The sequence below is a fragment of the Pogoniulus pusillus genome, chromosome 6 (assembly GCF_015220805.1).
Source record: "Pogoniulus pusillus isolate bPogPus1 chromosome 6, bPogPus1.pri, whole genome shotgun sequence".
Taxonomy (NCBI): Eukaryota; Metazoa; Chordata; class Aves; order Piciformes; family Lybiidae; genus Pogoniulus; species Pogoniulus pusillus.
In genome coordinates this window covers 32,712,375-32,739,416 of record NC_087269.1, presented here as the reverse complement: position 1 = coordinate 32,739,416, position 27,042 = coordinate 32,712,375, and the positions used below count along the sequence as shown (strand labels likewise).

The following is a 27,042-nucleotide window of genomic DNA, read 5'->3' as shown; positions in this document are numbered from 1 at the left end:
CACCTTGCCTTCCTCTTGGAGATGAGGATGTATCCGTACAAGCTGTTGAGGTCTTCACTGAGATGGTGCAGGCTTATTCTAGTTAACTGTAAAGAAACAGCAAATATATCTGGAGGCCACTGTAAATGACACTTCTTGACATCTGGCAAAAAATTAGACAGGGTGATGAAAGCTCCAAGGAGATCTAAATGGGAGTAAGGTTGTGACAGAGGTGTGAAAATATCCTCAGAGGCAAGCCCCCACATACATATTTCATAGCTTTTGTCAACTGAACTTACTGTGTGCACCAGCAGCTCCCCAACACTTCATCATAACAGGCACCTCAAGATTTTGACCTGTTCTGATCACAAGGTCAAAGATGAGTGAAAAGTAGCAAAAGGGCTGAAAAAAACTTGTTTCTGGAAGTGATCTTCAATGAAGTTGTGCCTATTTCTATTCTTAGCTATGCCACTCCTTGACAGAAACACTCCAGGAGGGTTTAGTTTACTAACCAGGAATCTAGAAGTACTTTTTATCAGATATATCACTGCATTTGATTGTCTTCAAGATTATTGCCTAAAATGAGTTTCATGTGACACCTTGAAGTCAGAAGAATAGATGTCAGTATGCCTATCTCATGCAGGTATGAATCTTTTGGAAAGGCAGATAATCTTTTCATAACATAGGTTATTGCTAGAGCAACCCTAATACTGCTACCAGTCTCTATTTTTCACTGTCCAAGCAGAGAGTAGGAGTGCAAAGAGCTAGATGAGTCAAGAGTCCAGGTGCATACCTATGTAAGAATTGTTCCTCAAATCAAGGTCTATAAAAGTTAAAAACACACTCAAAAACCCACAGACTGTTAAGCCTACTATGGGAGCAGTTCACTTAGGAACAATTCATCCAGCAAACATCTCCTGTGTATGTATGCAACTGAGAGAGAATCTGCTTCTCTTTGTAGTGTACTCTTCCATTTTGCTTTTTGAAGCACACCACCTGCTAAGAACACAATTTAGCAAGAAATAGTTGTCCACAGCAAGTAAAAAAAGTCAGCACATTCCCCATCGTGTGGTAGAGATGGATGGAATAGCATGGGTGACACACTCTTGCTCTCTCTGTCTCTCAAATCTACCAGGCTGAGCATTCATTTTGAGATAAGGCAGTGATTTGTACAGAAGCCTAAACGTGTGGGAACACACTGTCCTCCTGAGTGACAGGTGGCCAATGAAATCCCCAGAACAGGCCTTTGCAGAGAATCGTTGCTTGCTTCAGTCTGACAACTTCATCAAATAACAATTTGAAATATCAATGGAGGAGATGTCCTTTGCTCCCCTACATTGGAAAAAAACCAAACAACACAAAACCCCACAAACAACTGCCCCCAAAAGAAAGGCAACCCCAATACTTGCTTTCTACATAGTGATATCAGCTGTAAATGGGAAACTTCTAATGCCTGTAAGACACTGTCTTAAAAACACTCTCCCTGCTTTGTGTTGTCAACTGCCTCTAGAGAGATGTGAAAAGCTAGAAATAGATGACTTTTAAATGGTGGTCAAAAGACCTATGAGCATAAAATAACTTTGAAGTGATTCACATGAGGCTAAGAGACTGCTAGATTCAGTCTTAAGTTGCCATTAGTTGATGTACCCTATGCAATACTGTGTCTTTCACCTGCAGTTACAAAATTCATAGACATACTAAAAAGGATTTTTTTCTATTGATTTTTTTTTTCATAGAAGTTTCTGAATACACAGCATTAGTTTATTTCATATACTTCTTTCCTGAAGGCTACAGATGCCAAGAGGAGCAGAATTGGAAGCTGAGGGGAAACCTTATTGCTCTCTACAACTACTTGAAGGGAGGTTGGAGCGAGGAGGGGGCCAGCCTGTTCTTGACAACAAGTGACAGGAATAGAGGAAATAGTTGCAAACTGTATCAGGGGTGGTTCAGACTGGATATTAGGAAATGCTTATTCACAGAGAAGGTTATCAAACACTGGAATGGTTTGTCCAGGGCAGTGGTGGAGTCACAATCCCTGGAGGAGTTCAAGTGGTGTGCAGACCTGGTGCTTAGGGACATGGTTTAGTGTTGATCCTTCAGAGCTGGTTCACCATTTGGTCTGGATGACTTTTGAGGTCTCTTCCAACCAAATACGTTCTGTGATTCTGTATTTGACTGTAAAGCAACTGAAATAGTTTCTCATCTGAGCTACCTACTCCACTGGGTGTTAACTGCAGAAAGCAGAGTTGACTGGAACACGTACCTACTATTGACACACCACAGCTCACAGTCCACCGTGTGAGCATAAATGACTGCACACATAGGGCTTTCTTGATACGTGTGCAGTGGCCCCTCTTCTATGTAGCAGAGAGAAACAACTGCAATGAGGTTTGCTGCTGTCACTAAATCAAATGTGCTGGCAGGCATGAAACCACAAAATCTTGTCCAGCAGCTCAGTTCTGCATTGTCCAACCAGCAAACAATCAAATATGCTACAAAACTTCCTTTACTGCTATGTTATGTACTGTAGTGATGAATATGTAAGGCATGTTGTTGTTTGAATTTGAAGCTCATAGTCAGGCTGCTTCATGCTAGATATTTCCAGTAAGCTTTAACAAACTAAGAGACACAGGAGCCCCAGACCATTTGTAAAATTCAGGCATAATTCAAGCTTACAACACATTTGATTACCACAGGTTCACAAATTTTTTCCTCTTCTTTCTTCTTGCTCAAAGGAGTGCAGAACTGTACATGTGAAAACCAATTTGAACCTGATTTTTGCAGTTACTTTACAGACAGATGTAAGCATGTTATCATGCTCTGTCGATAACTTTTCCAGATATTTTTGTTCTCTTATTTTCTTTTTCAGTAATTCTTTTAGGGTGGGGGGTTACTTACCCCACCTTTTTGCCAAGCCCACTGCTACCAAAGCGGAAGAGCCCCAACCCTCACAAAATGAAAGCCAGAACAAAGCTCCGGAAGCAGGGAGTGTCACAGTTACCATCTGAACTCCAGGGCCCCACTAGTCTTCTCTTCCAACATCATTTGTGTTATAAAACATCAGCATTTTATGGAACACCATTAGCTGATTCAGCTAGATGAGCCAGTGACACTGATGTGGGAAAAGGGATAGAAAACACAGAGTGTAGGAACCTAGTTAAATCATTAACTGTGTGAGCACTGATATAAAGCATTGTCAATGAGATAAACATAAAGGAGGTGGGTTAAGCTTGAGAGGGTCTTGAAACCTTCTCATGGAGAAGAAGAATACTGTATTCAAAGATGAAGACATTGGAGGCTCCAGCCAAGAATGTGACCCACAACTGATGCCAGGTGGACGAAAGGTAGAGCTGTCAGACTAAGGAAGAGAAGACATTGGCCTTTCTCCCAAAGGCCCCAAAAGACAACCACCAGATGGCAATGAGCATGCGTGAAGAGGTGGGACATTATGGAAATGAGTTCCAGGAACTGATTGTAATAACTCCACCTGTTCCCAGAACTAATCATAACAACCCCACCCCTGTACTGAATATGTATGATTTTGTACTATACACGTTTCACCTGAGCAAAGTGAAGTTGTGCAAGGGCTTTGGAGAATGACCTTCCCTTGTCAGCCAGCGCCTTACCTGATAACACTTTGCATGATGTGGGGTCTCATCTTCCCTAAGTCAACACCATGGCAATATAAATCAAAAATAATACTACATTTACATTTGATGTTAGATTGAGAGTGGTGAGACACTAGAATGGGTTGCACAGAGAAGTGAATGCCCCTTTTCACACATTAAATATTCCATACAGTAAATTCCTAGCTGGGTGTGGTGGGTTGAAATCACCCCTGAACAAATTTACCAGCTCAGATGGCTTAGAAGGAAAGGAAGCTATATATTTACACCTAACTAAACTGTACAAGCATAGAATACAGCACCTATGTACAAAATATATTTAGGATTGAGAAATAACACAAATATTCCCTCTGGTTGAAGCCCAGAAGGGTTCCCCGCAACCAGACCTATTCCCTCCTCCATATCCCATTACCTCCCAGATGGTTTGTACCAGCAAGAAGGTTAGGACAGAGGCAAGGGGAGCAGTGCGGAGCAGAAATCTGCAAGGAGTCTGAAGCCAAGGATGTAAAGAAGACAGAATTACTTGTACACTGTCTTTTTATCCCAATTATCAAACAAAACGAATGATATGGATTTACATTTGTTATTCTTTTTGCATCCAATGGCCAATTATTTCCCTTGTAAACATTTTTTTAAAGTCAACATCACTGGAAAAGTTCCTATTCCTTGGTTACAGTTAGATATAAAAACTAAGCTAATCCTTAAACCATAACACTAGGTCCAAATGTAGAGAACCAAAAAGGTGCTAGGAAGTATCTGGTGATATTACTAGTTGGCAGCACAGTCCTAATTGGTCATTAGAGGACTAGTAATGTCACAGAAATAACATTATGCCTGGTTCAAGAGAGACTGTCTGCAGCCTGCAACAGCACATACTGCTAGGTGAGAATTTATTCCTGCACCTGTAGGGTTGGTTTAATGAGACTCCTGCCTACGAGGTTAGGGATGCAAAAGGAAAAGGAACACATCTTTCTATGGTGGTTTTTTTTTTTTAATAATGAAATGTATTTTACCACACAGGAAGCATTATTGATTTATTTTAGTAAATGAAGCTGAATTTTACACTGTCCTACTGATAACTATGGCATCTGTAGTGCTGAGAAAAGACATACTTTGATTCATAGTTTTGACTACCTCCTTTTCTCTCTTCTACACTTGCTGCTCATGTCAGATGCACCCTAATTGCAGATCTGCAAACCAGTGAGTTTCATGGGTCAAGAGATCTTTAGCCTCTTTGGGATTACATAATCCAGGTTCTTGTTTCAGTCCAGTAAAGCAGTGACCTTGCGAACAAAAGTATTTACTCACAAAAAAAATCATTGGCCTTTTTAGAACATTTGTGATATTCTTTAACATTTAAATCCATGAAGAATGCAGCTGAGGAGTGCAGACAAGTATAATGAAATGTAACACTTGTTAGTAAACTGTCTGTCTTTTGACTCTAAAAAATCAAATTGTGCAATGTGAGGATAAAGATAGATTTAAAACAAGATCTCAGTCTAAAGGAACTTGTCAAGATCATCCTATCATCTGTAAGATATCTCCCCTCAGGCTGTTCTTTATTTAACAAGACTCTAAGGAGCTTGAAATTAAAATCTGTTTTGGCTTGTCTTTTTAGTTTTTAAACAGTTACTTCTTGATGTTAAATGCAGACAATTTGTTTATTGTAGGATAGCACAGGAAACACCACTCTTGTGATAAGGGAAATCTGAGGGATATGTTTGAAAAGAGAATCTGGAGAAATAAAGAATGTGAAATCCCATTTAAGAACATTTGCTGGGAAATAGGAGAAATGACATTTTACACATAGTATAAATTCTGGTTTGAGCATGCAAACATAAAAATGGAGTAATCAAAACATTTCTTTCTGATAACCTGGAAATTAATCATACATACAGTATGCACTGAGCATGCTTGTACAGTTTGTGTGCTTGTGTTCACGTAAAGTAGTCTAATGGAAACTGAGAAAGCTGGAACAAAATGTCCTCTTTGGTCTCTGAAAATTCTCTGTTAGCTTCACTGAAACTGGCAGGCTCCCTTGCAAACTCCTTCACTGCAGTCAGACCACATTACCTGTGTCAGACCACATTACCTGCTGGGGATTTAAAAAAAAACCCAAACCAACCAACCAACCAAAAAAAAATCAGGCTAACTAATTTTGAATGTAGTTTTAAGGATGTTACACAGAAAATTTTAATTAAGTCAGAGGTCATCAACATTGCTTAGAGGAGTGCAGTACTGTTTTCAGGCTATCTATTGGTCTGTAATTTTGTGTGTTACAAATTCAAAAGCAGAGATATTAATTTGAAATCTTTCCTAGTGCATACAGGTACTGATAGCTGGAATGGTGGAAGAGATTTAATTTGGTTGGTGGTTAACAAGAAAGGAAGTTCAGGCTGCTTACATGTCTGCTAGGCAAAGGATGAAGGAGCCTTAGGGGTCAATGTATTGACTTATTTGATTGAAAGAAAACAAAAGAAGTATTTGCTCTAAAATCTCTTGTTAAGAGGACTCGCAAGCATTGCAAGGTGATATTTCTATTTTACAATGACTCTTGCAATGAATAGGGACAACTACATTGTAACAATAACACCATCTGCCATTCTCATATACAGAAAATCACATCATTGCTTCATTATGTATTGAACACAGGTGTGGAGGACTCCTTCCAGTGAGCAGCAATATACAGTAGCATCATTAAAAAAGGTTAACAATGGTTCACATTAGACCTTAATGTTTTAAGATAATAGAAGTAAGACCCATCTGATTCTATGATTCAAATATGGGATGTGGTGGAGCCTTCTGATGCAACCATTACTGGATGGCCTCCAATTCCAGCTGTGGATGGAAGCAAAATAGCTGGTGGTCAGAGTGGGATGGAGTACAGTAGCTTATTGTTGTCTGGCAAAATAATATCCTTGCACCAGTGTTTGTCTTGTTATAGACTGAAGGTGCTGATAGAGAAGTAGCTACTGGCAAGGCTGTAGTCTGAAACCTAGACTATAAGGATGTTATGCTTCTCAGATGTGCACCAGGACTAGTCTGTAATGCTTTAGATAAATATTACTCCACTTCATCATAGCATCTCCTGGACTAAAACCTGCATTCAGGATAGGACATGGGGTAAATGGCTTTAAAATGAAAGCAGGGAGGTTGAGATGAGATGTGAGGAAGGAGTTCTTTAGTGTGAGAGTGGCAAAGCACATTAAAGGCTCTCTCTTAAGTTCAATATGTTTAAATTCTGGATATAGGGAGACACTGATGCCACATTTATAAATCATGCCACTCTTAATAAATATGTACAGGGTAAATGCCAAGAGGATGGAGCAAGGCTCTGCTCTGTGATGCCTGATGACAGGGCAAGGGGTGGAAACTGAGGCATAGGAAATTCCATGTAAACACGAGAGAGCTTTTTCCCTGTGAGGGTGACAGAACACCGGGCCAGGCTACCCGGAGGGGTTGTGGAGTCTCCCTCTCTGGCTGTATTAAAGGCCCACCTTGTTGCATTCCTCTGTGATGTGGTATAAGTGATCCTGATCTGGTATAGGTGATCCTGCTTTGGCAGGGGGGTTGGATCACCTGATCTTTAGAGGTCCCTTCAAGCCCCTAACCTTCTGTGATTCTGAATGAACAGCAATGGGTGGTGACAGCTCTGGCTTGTCTGATTTTCTCAAAGAGGAACCCTGGGTAGGAATTCATTCTTGTCATCTGCATAGTTCTCAGCAGCTTGTTGCACAACATCACTCTCAAATACTGCCTTCATTTTGCTCCTCCAAAGCCCTCTGAATGTGAAATCAGCTGCAGCAGTCTTTGGGGAGGCATATTTTTATGTGTGAATGTAACTGGGAATTATGGTAAACATACTTTTTCAACACCCATGAAAATAAACTCTGTCTTTCATTAGCTTACATTAAAAGTGTCTTGCTAGGTCAAATATTTTATTTCAGCAGCAAGGTGGGGGGTTGAGTTATTTTTTCCATTTTTATTGGTGTCTAATTACTTTTTCCTCTTTTTGCTCATTTTTTCACCAATGGCCACAGCATGCTCACTGTAGCCTGCAGGTCAGGTTCCAAATGAGACAGATGTTCTGATTTGGACACAGGGTGGATGGCATCTCCCTGGCAACTGGAGCTGCACAAAACATGCCTGCATGCCTCTGCCTGATATTTTTGGTTTTAGCTTCATTTTAGTAGTCATTGTATGTGTAGGAATGGACACTACAGGGCTAGGTAGATTATAATGCACAGATAGGCAAGTAATGGAACCTCAGAAATGGTGTATCTTATCATTCCCTGCCCAACAGGATCCTGATATCCTTTCAAAACTTGTTTTATATTTAAAATGTGTTCTTATGTGCTTAAATGCATACACATATGGCTAGAGAAAAATATTCTGCGGGCACATGCCTCCAGTACAGGGCTTGCTTTAGTTAATTACAGTGTTGAAGCCAGCACAGAGAGCAGAAGGACGTAAACTGGCCCATTGAATAACAGACCTTGATGCATGCACACTGACCATCAGTTTGCTTTTATATTTCTCTGATAGAGAAAACTAGTAATTGTTTGTGGGTGTTTTATGGCAAAAATCACACTTCTGAGTTATATGAGACATAGCTATTCCTGACATCAGCATCTTACTTGATGTTTCCATCAGGAACAGAAACCTAGATGTATTTGGGAAGTGTCTTGACACAAAACATCAAGGCTGTTCAATGAGTGGCACTTTGATAGTTTCACACCTTGTTGTCCTTGCTGTACGGACACTGTTCAGATTAGATAAACCAGAAGTCTAGTGTGAGTTTAGTGTACAGTCTAGAGGTAGCAACAAGCCTTTGTATTTGAGAAAATGACCTAGAGAGCCAACTCTCCATTTGCTGCCTGTGAAAGTACACACACAGATTACAAGTATTAGTGAATCTGCTCCATCCTGCCTCTATAATTGCCCCTCAAATTTCCAGCCTTACCTTGCTCTTTGACTTCCGTGTGACCTCTTGGCATTCTTTTTACTTGAAGGATCCCTAGTTGTACAGAAAAATTCTGTTTAATACTACCTGGAAATGCAGAGGAAGCCACAACTCCACAGTCTTCATGTTTTCTCACTCCCTATTGAGGGAAAACAAGGAAATGGTGTAAGTTAGAAAAAGGAACTGAGAACCCTTTAGCAAGGTGAAATGTTGCATTAGCAGTGCTGAGCTGTCTCCTTTTACAAATATGGAGTTAGCCTGGTTTCATGAACTTGCAACTATTACTGTGACTTGAGTCACCTACTGCCCACAACACCAAGGAGCATGCACCTTAGCTCAGAGTGGCACACCCTTGAAAGCATGTTAGTTACTTGTTTTCATTAGCCTGTAAATGCTAGAAGTGTTGCTTGGCTTTGGGCATAATTGCTGCCATATGCCTAGTTGACTTAAGAGTGATACATATACTTAGTGGTAAACAACCTGCCAAGAGTACTTACCTAATGACCCAGCCTCTGCTAGTTACCTGCTTGTGCAAACAAGACTTGCATTTGCTGGATACAGTCTTGAGTGGTGCAAGAACTGAAACAATACCATACACATGCAAAAAGATGTTTTGTGGGGGCATAGACTACAACAATTACCTATCCGAGGGTACTGTCAAGGGCTTTCAACCTTGCTGAGGGTGTGATTACTTCCTTCTGATGAAATATGGTGTTAATTATGGCTTTATGGTAACTGGGAAGCAGCTAGGGTGGCTGGCTGTAGCAGGATCAGGAACTTAAAGCTTTGCTGCTTGAGAAGGGGACTTTTGCTTGGGGCAGAGGAATTTTCTACCAGGAATAAGGAAGAACATAGATTTCCCTGAAGTAGTGAGGTCTTTGGCAAGCCAGAAGGTATTGTACTGCTTTATTAGAGAAGAGGAATAGAAAAGCAGCATGAGATAGACATGACTAATAACAGCAGGAGGCCTCAGGCCTGGGCTGTTGGTTTTTCTGATAGTTTGACACTCTTTGTGAAGTTTAACTAGGAAAAAAAACTGTTCTCCACCAGAAACCCTTCCACACTAAAATATTGCAGCCATGCCTTTGGGCTCCTTAGTCCCTGAAGGTTGTAGGGCTGATTATTCCATTGAACAGTCTTGTGGAAAACAGAGGAAATTCTCCTTCTCTTCCTAGAATTCAGGACTTGCATAGCTTTAGTGTCACTTCCATGTTAGGGAAGAAATTATTCAAGTGCTTTATTTTAATGGAAAGGTATGACTTGTTTTTCTGCCTCTCCTATAGTTCCTTGTTGTGGTGTAAGTCTTAAATGAAAAGGCTGAGAAGAGGAGAACAAGCTGATGTAGAATTTTAGAAACCAACAGTTAATAGCACTACAATGTTTGGGATAGAAAATTCAGTGGGAGACTTGGAAAATCTAACTGGGAACAAACAATCATCCTCTGTCTATGGAAGCTTTGCAAAGCATCAGCACAAGAGCAGGAAAAGAAATTGATGTCTGTGGCAACTGGACTGCCTCTGCCTGTCTATATGAGCATATAACAGCCTAGTTAATGTATTAAGGACTTTTCTGGAGGAAGTGAATTAAATTCTGTGTATTGTGGCTAGTTTCCCAGCTGTACAGGAGAACAGGTCAGGTGTTTGATGTTCAACTCTCACCTATGAAAAAGGCTCTACTTCCAAAGGCAAAGGAAGCATGAGCTTCCTTAAACTGGCTTGCTAATATGCTCCTTTCTGCTCCCCCTGTGCTGAAAATGAAAGACTAATTCTCTCTGCATGCCTACTTAGTATTTTGTCTCTCTTGCAGACGTTTCAGCAATGTTTTTTGAGATCCTGTCAATACTTTTGTGCCAGCCGCTGTTCAGAGCAAGAGCTCCTGGGAGCACAGCTTGTTGAAGAGCAGTCCTGGCTTTGCAGATAGGCTGCTTGATAGAATGTTATTTCTGGGTCGTTTCTTTTTTTTTTCCTTTTCCCCTCTGAAGCAACAAAAACAATGGAAATAATTTATGCTTGACTCTGATCCACAGCTTTTCTCAGACCTTGGCACAGGTCCATTAGAAAGCAAGTTGTCCTGGCTGAATTCCCTGGTGAAAAGGAGCTGAATACTTCATTCTATTTTCCATCAGCATATATCACTGAACTAGTCTAGCATTAATTACACAGCAAATCTTGTTGCAGCAAAGTGCCTGCAGTGATGGGGAAAGAGTGTGTTGTCACAAAGTGCTTGGTGTTTCTTCCATAAGCCTAGCAAGGTTTAGAGGACCATTCCATTTGGATCAGGCTTTGGATCTGACTCAGGAAGGACAGACTAAAGCAGGGATAGGCAGAAAAAACTCAGAGAGCTGGAAGAAAACAGTCCAGTTCTTGCTTGTCCTACTCTTGACGGAGACCACTGTTAGAAATCCCAGCTTGCATGAACATTGAAGACTTTTTCAAAGCCTACAGTGATTTTAATATATAATCTATAGTGAAATCTTTTCCCATTGTTACCTGGAGGAGGACCAAGGAAGAAAGTTATTCATGGAAATGCATGAATGTTATAATATTCTATGGGAAAAACTCTCTGTTTCTGTATTTATTTTTTTTTAAGGAACTTTTTCCATTTCTCTACCAATGTGAGAAGCAGGAAGAAGGACTTCAAACAACAACGAGTTCTCAAACTTTAATAGTTATCAAAGCAAAAGTTTCTAAAGGTCACAAGGGCATTATTATAATAGGGTGAATATGTTCTCTGTATATCCAGGATGGTTTGCCAAGATCCTAGCAATTCCCTTGCACCTGACAAGAGGAAATCTCCTTCAAGTAAATCTCAAAAGTTCTGATTCAATAGCAGCATTCTCGTTTTTGCAGTTTCCTATTGATTTACTTCCTGGTGTCTGTGCTAAATCACATAATCCTAGATACGTGCTCCATCATTCCACTTCTCAGGGCTCTCGGCATTTCCCTTGAGTCATTTTTTCTGCCTTCTCAACCTTGTGTATGTGCTCTGGTCAGTGGAACCAGAATTCATCTAATTTTACTCCGTTTTTCCTGTTTCAGACATTATGATCCCTGTCTTCTGTGGAAGGAAAACCACAGAAATCTAGAAGGAATTTGCTTCACAGTGTGCATGATTTCCCTGCTTATTTACATATTGCAGGAGGCCATGTGATTTCTTCTGCTAAGAAGTTAAAATATCCACAAAGAATGCAGCAATCCTAAAACCTGATCCTTTGAAAACTAGGAAAAAAATGAATAAAAACAATCAGCTGATACTTTGTAGTTTCTTTAGCAACCCCAGGTCTGCAGAGGTTTTGGTAAGCTTTCTTTACAGATATGTATCCAGCCATGACAATTCCTCACTAAATCTTCATAGGAAAGCTCAGGAAGAAAAGTGATCTAGCAGAGTATTCAGGCTCATTTTTTAAGAGTATCAACTTTGCATTTTCTGGGTCTGAAACTCCAAATTCTGGGTCTCTTTTACAGATCAGAGCAAATAGCTACTTAGCTTTTAAATAAATTCACCAGGAAAGAAGTGTGCTGGATCTCTGAATGGAAGGCATCTCGCTACCTTCAGATCAATAATATGTAAGAGCATAAACAAAGACAAAAGGACTAAACTCCAAATAAGGTTACCATAGTCAGATATCTGCAACAGCTGCAAAACTATCTTGAAATGGTTGTGGAAAAACTTAGTTCTTTAAAGAGAAACAAACAAAAAGTAGTGAAGGATTCTGGAATTTAAAGCAGCAAACAATATTAATCATTGAGAAAGATAAACATTTTTATTTGATTTTAAACCAATTCATGCTGTTTGGTTTTAAACCATCTTTTAGAACTGTTTACCAGAAATATAAGCCTACATAAATGTAATGATTCTCCATTGAATTTTAAAAGGATATTTCCCTCCAACAAAATCAGCTGAGACCAAACCTATTCTGCAGCACACGTTAGTAAGGACAAGAAGTGAACCTGAGAAATCTCAGGTTTCAACTCTCAGTTTCTCTATCATACTTGCTGTCCTATGTATGCTGTACCATACATGATCTTATTCAATATGTTTTCTCAGGATTTAATTCCATGGAGATTTTACTTCTTGGATCACTCTTGAATAGTTCTGAAGTCATTTTCCTCTCCCTTTTTCTTGCCTTTTTTCAGTGTGCTGCTGAACAAAATATTTTTCAGCTGTGAAGACAAGACAGAAGTTACCAAACCCCTTTTGCAGGAACACCTCACTCAGTTCATGGCTTGTTCCACAGAGTGGATAACGTGAGGTTTAGGACCATGCTGTGAACCCTTGCAGGGAAGTGATGCAAGTTGGTTGTTTTCCCCAGAGATCAGAGTTAGGCTGTGGCCATGTAAACCCCTTGAAAGAGCTGCAAATCTAAAGGAAGATTATAGTAGTGTCTGGGGCTGCTCATGGAAAGGTGGAAACCCTTAAACTAAGTTTTGCTGTAAGAAAGGCCCTGTCTTGCAACTATTGTATAAGCTCACAGGTTGCTAGCTTTATTTTCCTCCTATTTTGTCAGAACTGTTTTTCGTAGTTCTTATTATCTTTAGGTAGATGAAGAGCTTGGGAAGTTTCTCAGAGATGCACTTACAGTTCTGTTTTAAACATGCAGCAAGGACGTAAGCCTTAAGGAGAGGCAAACAGCACCTCAAATTCTCTAGGGCTATTTTGATCCAAGGAGCAAACCTATTTCCCCCTCAACTGACTCAGAAATTAAAGGAAGGAACCCTCAGTATATTTATTAGCGGTTAGTGAACTGGAGAGAGACAAGTACTTTGGTGTGGTCTCAAGTCTTTATCAGTTAGTTAATGCAGATGTCAGAGAGCCACCAAACATTACAAATGGTGTCCAAGTAGCAGTGCAGTTCACATTGCCTGCCTGGCTTTCTGCAGCTTCAATTCTCTCTGTGTTAATTTGACTAGAGGTAATATTTTAAGAAGCCATTACTGTTAAATCAATGTTATTGAAAGAAGACAGGTCTTCTCAAAAGTGTTAATAACTCATCCAAACACATTACAAGGTGGCTGGTTTAAGAGGTATTTGAATGTGAAATTAAAGCTTGGTTCCACTGGTTAAGAATACAATATTTCTATTTGTTAGAGACGAATTGCAAACAGCTTACAGCAGTTTCAGGTCAGCATACTCAGGCAATGTGAATGAGAAGATAAGTTTGCAAAAAGCTTACAGTTTGTTCAAGTGGTATGGATCTGTCTTTTGCCCTTTTTTCTGTTTTGTGAGGTGTTGTTCAGAAAGCATAACAATTTTCTATAGTCAGTCTCCTAGGGTGTTGGACCATCCTAGAAGCTGAATGGTGGCACCAGCACAAATAATGTCAGTGCTGACAGGATCTGTCGGAAAATTATGTATGAATGACCGTAAAGCACAGTATGTCTCAAAATCCTTGCTGAAATCAGGAGTAGAATCTTGTTATTTTATCCAGTATTTTCCATGTATTGGAATTTGAGGTACCCACTGCACTTGTGTGACCTTTTACAGTAAGCTTGACTAGAATATGATTCATCACTCAACTATTTCATGCATATGTTATTTTACATGTTTGCTTCTCTGTATGATGTTCTGTGGCTGCTGGGGTAGCATGAGGGCTGCTGGCTTCCCTTGCAGAGATTGTTTGCATTTCATCAGTTGCCCAGTACCTTTTAGTGATATTGTGTCAGCATGAGCAGGTTTCTGGCCACCACACACCCAGTGGGCACACTGTTCATTTTCATTTGTTTACTTGTCTCTCAACCAGCATAATCCTCAGATTAGGGTACATGAGAACATTTATTTAGAACACTACATAAGAACTGGGTATACTGATGGAATTCTATTACCTCAGAGAATTACTGAAGAAAATCCATTAATCTTTCATTTAAAGTACAAACTCCGTATCTAGGTGTTGGATTTACTTTCACCTGGAAGGAAGAGATGCAAACTGTTGATGCCAGAGATTACTGTTCCATGTTCCTATTTTCCTCTTTGTGTTTTCCCAACTCTGGTATTCACTGCAGAATGAGTGGATATAAACTTAAAAGCACTATAGTTCTTGGCCTATTACACATCACATCTGTAGCTCATTAGTATCCAAACCCTCCAAGCTGACTGTCTCCTTGGTCACACTGCTCCAGAGCTCACAGTATGAAAGTACCAAAAGTTCAGAAATAATGGGCTGCATGTTGCTGGAGAGACTCTGAGATTAGTAGAGATTTGTACATGTACTGAGGAAATAGAGAAAAATCCTTTTGTGCTTTTTGTTGTGCAAGTGTGTTCACATTTAAAAACAACACTAAGAATTAGACAGTCATTGCTGGAAAACATAAGCCAGTTTATCTGTAGTCTTCATATGTTTTGCAGAGCTTTGTTTATACATAGGTAATCCAGAAAGAGGTTATGAATGCAGAGGTGACAGGGTAGTCTATTTTTAAGGAGTTAGTTTTATTTGAAATGAGGTAAGAGAAAGCAAACAGGACATCATAACTGCAGTTTGGTCAGCAAGTTGATCAATCTGCGTTGGTTGAACCATAAGTGAAGCACAGCCCTTTTTTTATTGGGTGAGGTGCTCTACTTCTTCAGTAAAGGACTAAAAGGAGACACTGCAGTGTGAGTAAAGTGCTTAATGTGAATGCCTGAGCTTGGGATGGCTGAGGTGTTGTGCCTCTGTAAGGAAGTGCCTTAGCAGATCATGACAGAGTTTCTTATGCCTGTTCTGGTCTGGTAGTGGCAGCAGTAGAGGTTCGCTCAGCAATAAAAAACAAACAAACCAAGCCCCCAAAAAAACAAATGGTGCACGAAGATAAAAGCTGCTATCTGATCAAAATAGAAAGGTTACTAAGGTCACTAAAAAACCTTTGCTGGAGCCATTTGCACTGTCAGCAATTTTCATGAAAATTCCTGACTGCAGAAATTTGAGGTAATCCAGCCTAGCAGCTCTGGGATTTACCTTTACAAGGTTGGTAAACCTGATGGTTATATATATATATATATAAATCTGTTAAAAGTGTCTGCATTTCTTACCTCAAGGAAAATGAGATTTTGTCTGCTGCAGCAGAAACATTTGATCTGAGACAGTGGGTGGGTGAGAGGAAACCAACACCCATCAGTGACTCAATAGCGGGCCACAACCTACCAGACTCACTGTGGCAACCACATACATGTAGGTGTGGTTGAGGGCTCCCTGTTTCATCTTCTGGTTTGCTGACTCAGGCACTAGCAGCTTGTGTAGCCAGATTAATCTGCAGGAATATAACTAAGAGCTGCCTGCTTAAGTCTGTAAAGGGAGCACAGCATAGAGTTTCCATCTCTCACAGCTCAGTGGTTTATGCTTTGCCTGGTTGCGCTGGGGCACTGTCATTTTTCAGCTTGCTGAATGCAGATATAACTAATGTATACATTTCAGGCCTCTCGCTGCCCAAGGTTATTTATGAATTAACATTTTCCTTTATCATTAGGTAGAAGTAGTTTAAGTGAACACGTACTGAATGCATAAATCTTTCAATCCCACTCAAATAGGGGACAGCAGTTGGAAAATAGCATGCCAATTTAGGCAAATTTCAGGGAAAATGTTGGGGCTTTTTTCCATCTTCATGGCCCAGGGTGAACATGATTTGAAGGCTCATTTCTGATGCAATGGAACAGTGACAGAGCCTCTTCTTTAAACAAAATAATCCTTTGTGTATCAAAGCCTGCTGAGGATATCAGAGAGTCATTGGTACAGGAGAGTTGATATACTACCTATGGAGGTCAGGGTTGCAGTCTAGATATTTGCTTCAAAATAACAGCAGGAAATGCCTTAGCCACCTCATTTTCAAATGTGCTTAGCATCCTCAGTTCATCTGAAATGAAAGGATGCTGTGGATTTCTAGTATCTTGTAATGAATCTCTTGTTGCAAAAAGAAATTGTTCTGATTTAGGGTAACAAACAGTTTAATTGGTGTCCTAGTCTCCAAGACCTCTGACTTCAAAACCAGGAGAGTCAAGATGCTGAAAATCAGGACTGTGGGATGTCACATCAGTAAGACACCTGAACAAAAGAGTGACACTGGGCTGAAGTTCCTAATGACTCTTTTATGGAACCACAATCTCCTCAGGTCTGCTGTTACATCATGCTCATAGACCTATGGCCTGTGCAGTGCATGGCAACAAGATCCACCGCTCAAGGGATAAGCCTTCATCCATCAGTTTGAGTTGTGAATAGATTTGTTACCATAGCTTGCCTGTATTTTAAGGCTAAATCACCTTGGGGGTTGCTGGCTGGGAGTCTGCTGCTGCTTGGTGTCATGGGATAATGTACAGAGTGGCACTGTCCCACAGACTTCTCTTTTGCTTGAGGGTGTATTGGTACTGTACAAAACCTTGGTAAGGAGGCTCAAGACCTGGCTGGCAGTGCTCTTTCTGGAAACTGCTTGGGCTAATTCCAGAGTTGAGATACCTCCTGCCCCCCATGACTTGCAATCCTCTCAGGCTAGCCTTGTTCTGGCCAGCTGGCTGCTAACTCGTGGAACTCTGTCATGGCTCTTGGCCTGTTGCTGCATCCATTCACCTGCATGCTGGAGGGACATATCTGGCTTGGCAGCTAGTGTTCTTAGCCTAAACATTTCTACTTGTTATCCCACAGTGGAAAGCTTGTCCTTGCCTCTCCAGCCTATGGAAGGAGATGGCTCCACAACAGAAGGAAAAACTGTGAGTTTTCATAATGGTTTTGTAACGTGCTTGGGAAGGGACTTCAGTGAGCTCCATTATGGGCAGAAATCCTCATGCTAGCAGTAAGTTTTTCATAGTTACCTGGATCTAGGCATTGGTCTCTACAGAGAGAGGCTGAAGTATTCTGAATTAAGAACTGTTATTTCTAAAGGCTCTCTGTAGGGTTTTTAATAAATGGATAAAAAATGTTAAATTGGTAGAAGGCACTTGTGGGGCACTCCAAACTCCCTCTCCTCCTCTCCATCAGCAGAGGTTTGAATAGGGGAAGAAGGCAGCGTGGACTGCTTTGTCCTGACCCTTGTGGGCGCGAATGGCAAAAGATGCCCTTTTCCCACACATAAACTGACTCATGGGAAAGCCCATGCCAGAATCTGGGATTGTGATTGGGTGGATTCTTTGCACCCAGTATATCCTGGCATCCTCTAGGAAAGATTTAAATGGAGTGAGGAGAAAACACAGGCAGTTTGCTCTCATGCAAGTCGGCAAGTCCATTAGGTCCATTCAGGAGAGCTGCCTGTGGCACCCGGACACAGCTGTCCTCAGACCCAGCGTATCCTGGCTTCCTGCTCACTACCCTGAGCTGGAAGGACCCTGCCTCTGCCATAAACTGCAACTCTTGGCAGGAACACGCCAGCAGTCTGGCTTTCCCCTGCACTGCTCAGGCAGTGCCACTCCATGAGATCTGCCTCGTGAAAGCTGTGTCTGCAGACACTTATGACTTTGGTGGGTCTTAAGTGCATTAGACTAAAGCCACGTGGATTATTACTTGCAGTTCCAGAGGCTTCTGCAAAGGAAATCCAGGGAACATCTCCAAATTCCTACTCTGCCCTTGTAAGTAAATCAGCTTTTTCCTAGGCTCTGCTCTGTCTCTGATTTTCTAAGTGGGGTAAAACTATCTTGTGGTTTAGCTTTTTCCACTTTCTGACATTCCCAAATTATCAGATTTGCCCATAACATCCTTGTGGAAATTTCTGATCAAATTAGAATCTGTAAATAAAAATCAACTAGTTTTGCATATAGTTTAGGGACAGGGCTTTTGGGAAAATAAAAATAACTGTATTTTTATAATTCCTGCCTTGTCAAATTAAATTCCCAATCAAATCAGAACTCACTTCTGTCTGTCTCAAGATACTCTGCACCGACTCAAGCCCTATCCAACTGACCCACTGATTTCTGCTTCTAGATGAAGGAATCTGAAGCATCTGGAGTCCAACTAGCTCACATTTGATAACACAGTTCTTTTTCTTCCTAAAGCACTTGAAAATGTAGTAGTCGAGAGAGAGAGAAAGGCAAAGATATTATCATCCTTGTTCTACAGATAGGGAACAGAAACTCAGACTATATTTGCGCCGCTGTTATGGAGTCAGACCTACTGCAAATCCAGATTTACTATCTAGATAACTGGAGATAAGTCTCCCATGTTGACTAAAGACTTCTCTTCAGAAAATCTACTATGTGTACAGAGAAACGCCTGGCAGTCTAGCTCAGTATGTCATCAACACAACTAATATGCTATTTGCAGACCTTTGGATGTAATCAGACTTCTTCAACCTCCATGAAAGAGTTTCTATGATAAGCTGGCTCTGTAGTTTCTCCAACAAAAGAAAGTGGCTGGATTTGGTGTCACGCTGTCCCCAAGCTATGTTTTATGTGGCATAAACATTGCCGCAGATTATGCAGTTTTGTTCACTATCCTTAGAATGTAAATCCACTGGATTAACAAAAGGCTTTTATTTAATCTCCACAATCTCAACTATGTCACTTTATCTAGGTGCACTTTAACACCTCAACAGACCAGAAATTCAGATGCAATAAAGCAGGCAGGTAAATTGAGTGCATCTCCTTCACGGCACAGTTACCTCCCCAGCATGTGGCAGTGAGGTATGCTGTTACTGTGAGCCATAATGCTGTAAGGACTTTGAGACCATCTGTTTGAAAAGTGCCTGTTTTATCTTGCTAAGCATGTCTGATGGAAGTCATCACAGCAGAGCAAGGCACTTTCAACCCATTTATCTCGTTCAGTACTGACACAGCTTACCCTTTTTCTTTTTCTCTTTCATTCTCTCTCACTTTGTTTTATGAAATAACAAGAAACAATATCAACAGACTGAACTAATCAAACAAGCATCTGTGGCACCTACTTTAACTCTTGCACCCAGAGGAAGTGGATGCAAAATATGATAAGTTTGACAGATGTAACTGTCTTAGATAAAAGCAGGACTTGTACTCTGAGGCAAACATGGGGGGGGGGGGGGGGAGGAAATGGGAAGAAAATAATGAGAGAAAGGGATGTAATTTGTATCATGATGGCAATTTGTATCCAGTGCTTCCTGCTTTCCCTACTCCTAGTAGAGAGTTTCATTCAGGCAATGAGTGGGAGAAAGCTAAAGAGTGGTCAGAAGGATGCACAGCATCTCTGCCTCGCCACAGTATTTGAAACAATGGTCAGCTCTCTAAATGCAGAACCTGGTCTTTAGTGCTGGCCAGGAGGCTGATAGTCTTATGGCCAGTGTTTTATATAACTGGTGCAGGTACTGCCCAGACCTCTGAATTGGTTTGACTCAATGAGGCATCCTCATGTGCAGAGTTGGTACTCTGCATTTCTCTTCAGCCTGTGGAGAGTAGCAAAGCTAAATATGTGGCAGCTCTGCAGTCTGCCCCCATTCCATCCCCATAGTGCTGCTGGAGTTAGTACAGGGTGCCACAAAGACAGTTCTGTTTTTTGGGAGAAGGGTAGAAGGGTTCAGCTCTACTCAGTCCAGCTGTGCCTCTGCCTTCTCCTATGACAAAGCCATGAACTGAGAATCAGGGTTTTGTAGAATCTGTTTTATCAATTTGGAAGTTTCAAGAGTATGTTTTTGTCTCTAAATTTTACAAGTGTCAGTTTTTCTTTCCTCAACTTCAATTTGTTTTATTAAGAGGGAAATATCCAAAATACTGAGGTAGCAAGAGCCCAGTTCACTCAAGACTTTCAAATGCATTTTTACCTTCACACACACGAGAAATCGATAGATGCATCAAATCTTAGTCTACAAAGCAGGTTGGAACTAGAAGGACAACGTGACTGGGAAGAATGAATTAGGAAAATGACAATTCTGGCTCACATCAATTTCCTCCAGAAGTGACACGTTTATCACTGAAGTCAATCCAGAAAGCAGCTGCCATATTTCTGAGATGGTGCAATCTCCCCTTCCCTAATGTCAGATACATACAGAAGCTATAAAATAGCCTTTGGAAGCCAGAAAGTTTAGCCTTTTTTCAGCTGATGTCAATGCATTATTCATGTGTTAGACAATGTCTAGATGGATGTGATTCCTGTCAGACTCTGGAATCTTTTTCAAATTCTTGTATAGGTAAACAGGCAAAGTGTGTCCAGCCTTTTCTTCTCTCCTCTCTGTTGTTTTCTCTCTTCTGCAGACTATGTAACTTTCACTCATCTTAGTGAGTGAAATACAGAGCATGGTAGTTGAGGAATCTCAAAAGGCAGGTATAACATGGTACTTGACTTTGATCTTCTGTTCACCTTCAGCAATAATATTGATGTCTTAAAAGTGTTGTCCATTCAGTAAATTTGATGGTGTGTGATATGGAAGGAGGAAGGGAGGCAGAAAGCGAGAATGAGAAATACAGCACCTCACAAATGTCATAGCTACTAGAAAAGCCCCCCTTGATGTGGTTGTGATTTTTGAAGGAAATTGTTTAGAAGGAGCAAAAAAGAATTTTCAAACTGGAACAAAAAATAATTATTGCTTGTAGGTTACACAGGAGTCGCAGGCAGTTTTTGCTATTGGTTGCTGCAGCATTTATGTTAGATATGAGTGCAATGCTTCAGGGTCCAGGACACTGAGTTGAAAGAAAAATTGAGGGTGCCACGTTTTTTTGTAAGCTCGTGGTTCTTTTAGCCTTAAAAGAAAACTGAGGGTGCCATGCTCTTCTAAAGCTTAGTGGAAGTGCATGCAACGTGATGGCTATCGACATGATGTGACGGCCCAATTTTTGTGCAAGCTCAGTGCACTTGGAAACTTAAATGCATCAGTTTCTCTCTTAAGGCCCACTGGTTTAATTTGAGAGAGGTCAGCAGCATGATTCTGAGGGTTAAAACAAAAAATGGGATAAAACTTCCATTGTATGTAGGACACTTTGTAAAACAGTTTATTTCATTGGTCAGATTTATCACTGATTTTTTTTTTTTTTGCTTGTTTAGCTTTTAAAAGTCTGGGAAGAAAACAATTTCAGTGGAGTGCATAGGAAAGCATATATGATGTGTTGCCTGTGTGGTGAATAGTCCTAAAGGACATAAAATGGGCTTGAGTAAATCCTGTCTTATTTACCTGCCTAAATGGGCTTAAGCAAGTCCTGTCTTATTTACCTGCCTAAAATGGGCTTAAGCAAGTCCTGTCTTACTTACCTGCCTAAAATGGGCTTAAGCAAGTCCTGTCTTACTTACCTGCCTAAAATGGGCTTAAGCAAGTCCTGTCTTATTTACCTGCCTAAAATGGGCTTAAGCAAGTCCTGGCTTATTTACCTGCCTAAAATGGGCTTAAGCAAGTCCTGGCTTATTTACCTGCCTAAATGGGCTTAAGCAAGTCCTGTCTTATTTACCTGCCTAAAATGGGCTTAAGCAAGTCCTGTCTTATTTACCTGCCTAAAATGGGCTTAAGCAAGTCCTGTCTTATTTACCTGCCTGCCTGCACTGCAGCCAGAGGCGGGAAAACAGGACAGAGAAACCCAGGCAGCCTGGTCCGGTTTAATCCGGTTGCCTGAGAGGGGTTCCATGGGGCCCAGGCCCTGTGGCGTGCAAGGCGAATGCGCCCCCATGTTTGGAGGAGAACAGCCTGTGGGGTCTGCCATTTTTGGGTCTACTTGGGCGACTGCCAGAGGGGATTGGGTGATTGTGTGGCCGATGAGACCATTGGCCTCGGCCATTACCCTGTAAATGGGGGTGAAGAGGGCAATAAGGAGCTTGTGTGCTCCTTCCTTCCTCGCTCACCTGCCCCTCGCCTCAGCCATCGCCTCAGCTGCCTCAGGCCGCCTCAAGTCACCTCAGCTGCCTCAGGCCCCTCAGCCAGCAGCTGATTCCATCTTGCAGCCCACCTGGAATTTGCCACAGGACTTCTGCTGAATACTTTCCTGCCTGTGTTTTGGGCCACGGACATTAGGACTAGTGAGTATTCTTAGCTCTTTGTGCAAGTTGCTGAAGGGTTTTAATCGACCTCACAAGCAGTGAATGAAGCCTCCAGAGTCTCTGTCAGAGACATTTTCTGGAGCCTTTCAAAATTGCATTGCACAGAGACATTCTGTGAAATAGTTCTGCTGACTGCATCCAAGACCTTGTGTGGAGAGTTGTAAGTAAGTTTGGGGGAATTACTTTGTGTATATTAATGAATTATTTAATAACTTTTAAGTAGGCCTCGTTGCATTTTACCCCAAACTCAGATTTCAACTCATCCCCTTCATAGCAGCCTGTCTTGTATGCAAACCATCAAAAGCAATAAAACTAAGTTCACATTATCATGGTAAGAACTTTGAAGAGCTGTGGGTTTTCAGAAGTAGAGGGTTCTCTCTGTATGGTAAGGAACAGCTTGATCAGGAAATAGCTTGAACATTAACAAGAATTGTCCTTTTTTCCTCCCCAAATCATATGAAAGTGTTATGAGTTTTCATAAACCTAGGCTCTAAAGAGACTTTAAAAAATCCCACAGTTATTTCATAGGTTCATAGAATGATTTGGGTTGGAGGGCACCTTAAAACATCATCCGTTTCCAACCCCTTTGCCATTGGCACTGATAATCTCTGGGTTGCTCATGGCATCATCCAACCTGGCCTTGAACACCTCCAGAGAGGGGACATCCACAACCTCCCTGGACAACCGGTTCTGATGCCTGTAATAAATGTCTTCCTTATCTCCAGCATAAATCTATCCTTCTCAAGTGTCAATCCATTCCCTCTCATGCTATCACTACAAGTCCCTTCCTGGCTTTCTTGTAGGCCCCATTCAAGTACTGGAAGGATGCTATTATGTCTTCCTGGAACCTTCTTTTCTCCCAGCTGAACAGCCTTAACTGTTGCAGTCTGTCCTCACTGGTGAGGTGCTCCAGCCTTCTGATCTTATTGGTGACCCTCCTCTGGACCCACTCCATCAGTTTGATGTCTTTCTTATGCTGGGGGCACCAGAGCAGGACACAGTGTTCCAGGTGAGGTCTCACAATAGTGAAGCAGAGGGGGAGGATCACCTCCCTTATCCTGCTGGTCACATTTCTTTTGATGCAGCCCAGCACACAGTTGCCTTCTGGGCTGTAAGCACACATTGCTAGCTCATGTTGAGTTTTTCATCAACTGACACCCTCAAGTCCTCCTCCTCAAGCCCGCTCTTGAGACACTCCTTGCCCAGTCTGGATTTGTGCCACTCATCGCCCAGCCTATATTTAGAGGTTTCAAACCAAGTAAAAGATTTAAGCAGTCACATACTTTATTTGTTCTCAGCTTTGATCAATAATTTAAGTTTCATATAAAAATATGTGCATCAGGCACAGCTAGAAGCTTTCTCAAAAGTCTCCATTTCATAGCTTTGCCTGGACCAATGGTGCTACTAGTCATCCATTTTGCCAAGCAAAACATTCAAGGCTCAGATCTTGCAGAGCACAAAGTGCCAAAGCAGAGGAGAAACATTCAGTATTGCAAAGAGTATTTAATCCTGAGAAGAATTAAGGCAAATTTTCATCATTTGTTTTAAACAGATTTTACACAAAAGTAAGTATGTTTACCCAAAGAAGTGTAATCAATGAGAGAATTGGGTTACAAGTAGAAAATCTCAGAGCTAGTTAGGAATTCATCCTGAAAACTCCTTGGAACACTTAATTAAATTGTTTTTCCTTATCTCTCTTTAAGTACTGCCCAATGGACAGAAGATAATTTACTTCAGGGAAATGTTTAAAGTACTTTAAAATTTATCCAGGGCATGTAAATCCTTTTATTTCCACTTTTATAACACCAAAGGTTTCTGTAAGTTGCCTTCAGACTGGAATGCACTTAAGCTGTGTATTTGTAGAAATCAAAAGCCCAAATATTTCCCTTTCTGCACATCATCAATTATTCTTGTTTTCTCCAATTAAGGGGTACAGGAAAAACATTCTATACAAGATTGTTGTGGAGGGGCTTCTCTTATTCCTCCTCTGTTAGGGGGAGGTGAGAAATTAATTTGAGGTGGTATTAATTTTTTATATTTTTTAATTAAAATTAATATTTACAATTTTGTACCACCCCCAACCACTATATAATCAAGCTTGATGTGCAAAGTTATGAAAACAGTTTGGGATATATTTATAGGGATTGGATTATTAATTGCATTTCTATTTCTGACCTTATACCATGAGCCCCTTCTCTGGGAAGCTATATTGACATCAGTGATGGGAACATACCAGTCATTGCAATGATGCTTTGGCAGGAGGTAAACAGAAAGTGGTTTGATTTAACATTCAGACATGGTCACTGAGGTGTCTCAAAGTGCCATTGGTGCATGTTCTTCTTTAAAGTGATTCTTCTGTGAATCTTGTTTCCATGAAGCCAGAAGTGGGACATTCTAATGAGGAAGCCAGGATCCTTTTAGTAGGTCCCTGGGTGAGTGTAGGTAGTTTCAGACCCTTTCAACTTTGACATTCCAGTTTGTATAACTCCTATGACCAAACAAGTGTTTTAACCTTTTTAGCTAGGTTTTAAAGCAAGGGTGTAGACCTGAACATATTAAAACACACTTTGCTACCATTATATATTTCAGTAATAACAAGGAACATTTGTTGATGTGGTGTGCATACCTTGGCAAAATTCTCCCCCAGGCACAGTGACAGACCCCGTTCTGATGCAGATGGAAGTGTCATGCCCTTCTGAAGAGACATCTTGGTTCTGTATTTTTGTATCACTTTGTGCAGTTTCCATTCAGGTGACTGCAATGAGCATGAGGAATAGTAGCATTTTCTCTGAGGAATGTCATTTACCAGCCTACTGTGTAGTGTATTCTTACCAGCTGGACTTATAGGAGAATAAAAAAAATAGTGGTGAAACAGACTTCTCAAAAACCCAGAGAAGTCCTCAGTCAGGTTGGCATGTTTGCCTTTTTCACATTTTCAATTAACAAACTGAAGAAACTTGATAAAAACACGAGAGCTTGATTGCAGCCGTGTCTTTTTTGAGCTAACATGTAGATATATAAAGAGGCAAACTCCACCTTGTCTTTTGCTCAGCATCTCATTACAGGAAAAATCCTTCTTTTCCCTTTCCTGACCTAGGTTGAAATCTTCCTGAACTGTCACCTGTTAAAAAAGAAATTCAGATAGTGAATAAGGAACAAAGCTGCCGAGTCAGAGAGAGCTTCAGAGCATTTAACTGAGTGTTACCTGTGCTTGGCTTGGCATATCTTAGAGCTCATCTGTAGCAATGTCCACTAAATGTCATGAATATCTGTTTTTAAATCAAGATATTTTTATTGGTGGAATTGTACTAACTTTGGAAATAAGTGGCTATCTTGAATCTGAAAGTCATTATCCTCCACTTCAAAAGTTTTGAGAAGAGACAGAGAATTTGGTATTTTCTTCAGAATGTTCTTCCTATTTAGAAATGCATCTTCAAATTGAACAAGTTTGACATTGTAAAGTAATAACACTGTTAAAATTATCAGTACTGTGTAGAATACAAACATTTTTGTCAGCTTCCTCACATAGCAGATTTTTGTACTTAAAAAACAAAACCAAACAACACCCCCAAAAAAAAAAACCCAACCAAAAAAGCAAGGACATTCCTTCTTCAGAGAGATTTCTTCTTGTCTAACCCTAAGCCTTGTCAAACACTCTCAGCTAAGGAAAACTGCAGAGTGGGAGGTCAGACAGGAGAGCTCAACACTCGTGTTGTACACTTGTCTCTTTTCCGGATTTGCTCTATGGTAGCAGGAGTGTCAGCACAATGAGTGAATGAAGTAAATTGTTGAGATGCTGGAATGTGTCCAGAGAAGGGCAACAAAGCTGGTGAGAGGCCTGGAATGCAAGGCCTATGAGGAAAAGCTGAGGGACATGTGGTTTTTAGCCTGGAGAAGAGGAGGCTCAGGGGTGACCTCATTGCTGTCTACAACTAGCTGAAAGGAGGCTGTGGCAACCAGCAATAGAACAAGGAGGCACAGTCTCAAGTTGTGCTGGGGGAGGCATAGGCTGAATGTTAGGAGGAAGTTCTTTGCAGAGAGAGTGATTGGCATTGGAATGGGCTGCCCAGGGAGGTGGTGGAGTCACCATCCCTGGAGGTATTGAAGAGATGACTGGCTGAGGCACTTAGTGCCATGGTCTAGTTGATTGAGCAGAGCTGGGTGTTAGGTTGGACTGGGTGATCTGGGAGGTCTCTTCCAACCTGCTTGATTCTATGATAAATCTGCCTTTGGAATTACAATGCAATATTTTTCATTCATATCTGAGAACTGTCATGATAGACACAGTGCTATAAATCTAAATAAAAAAAAAAAAATCAAGGGAAGTAACCTCTCCCCCCTCCAAAAAAAAAACAAACCCAAAAAACAAAACCAAAAAACCCACCCCAAAACCATAGAGCTTGTGTAACTGAGAAAAAGAGATTTTTGTGTTGGAATATATTCAAAAGAGTGATGACTGATTTAAATTTTCATAAGGCAATTAATGTCTGAGGTAAAAAATCTTGTAAGGCAGAATTCCCTTTTTGTCAAACCCACGCCACCTACTTTGCATGTATTTATATGGATGTGCCTTGTTTATATATTTTTCTATATTTTTCAGT

General features: G+C 40.8%; 1 long non-coding RNA gene across 3 annotated transcripts in view; it reads left to right on the top strand.

Annotated features, from left to right (window-relative positions):
- LOC135176244 (uncharacterized) overlaps positions 1-27,042 on the top strand; it is a 240,697-nt gene that overhangs the window by 12,324 nt on the left and 201,331 nt on the right. The window contains exons 3-5 of one of the 3 annotated variants that reach the window (XR_010302577.1): positions 17,171-17,235; positions 18,029-18,087; positions 18,440-19,085. The exons of the other annotated variants lie outside the window; for them this stretch is intronic. This is a non-coding gene — a long non-coding RNA (uncharacterized LOC135176244). Of the gene's footprint in view, positions 1-17,170; positions 17,236-18,028; positions 18,088-18,439; positions 19,086-27,042 lie in introns of those variants that run through there. 3 annotated transcript variants of the gene reach the window in all.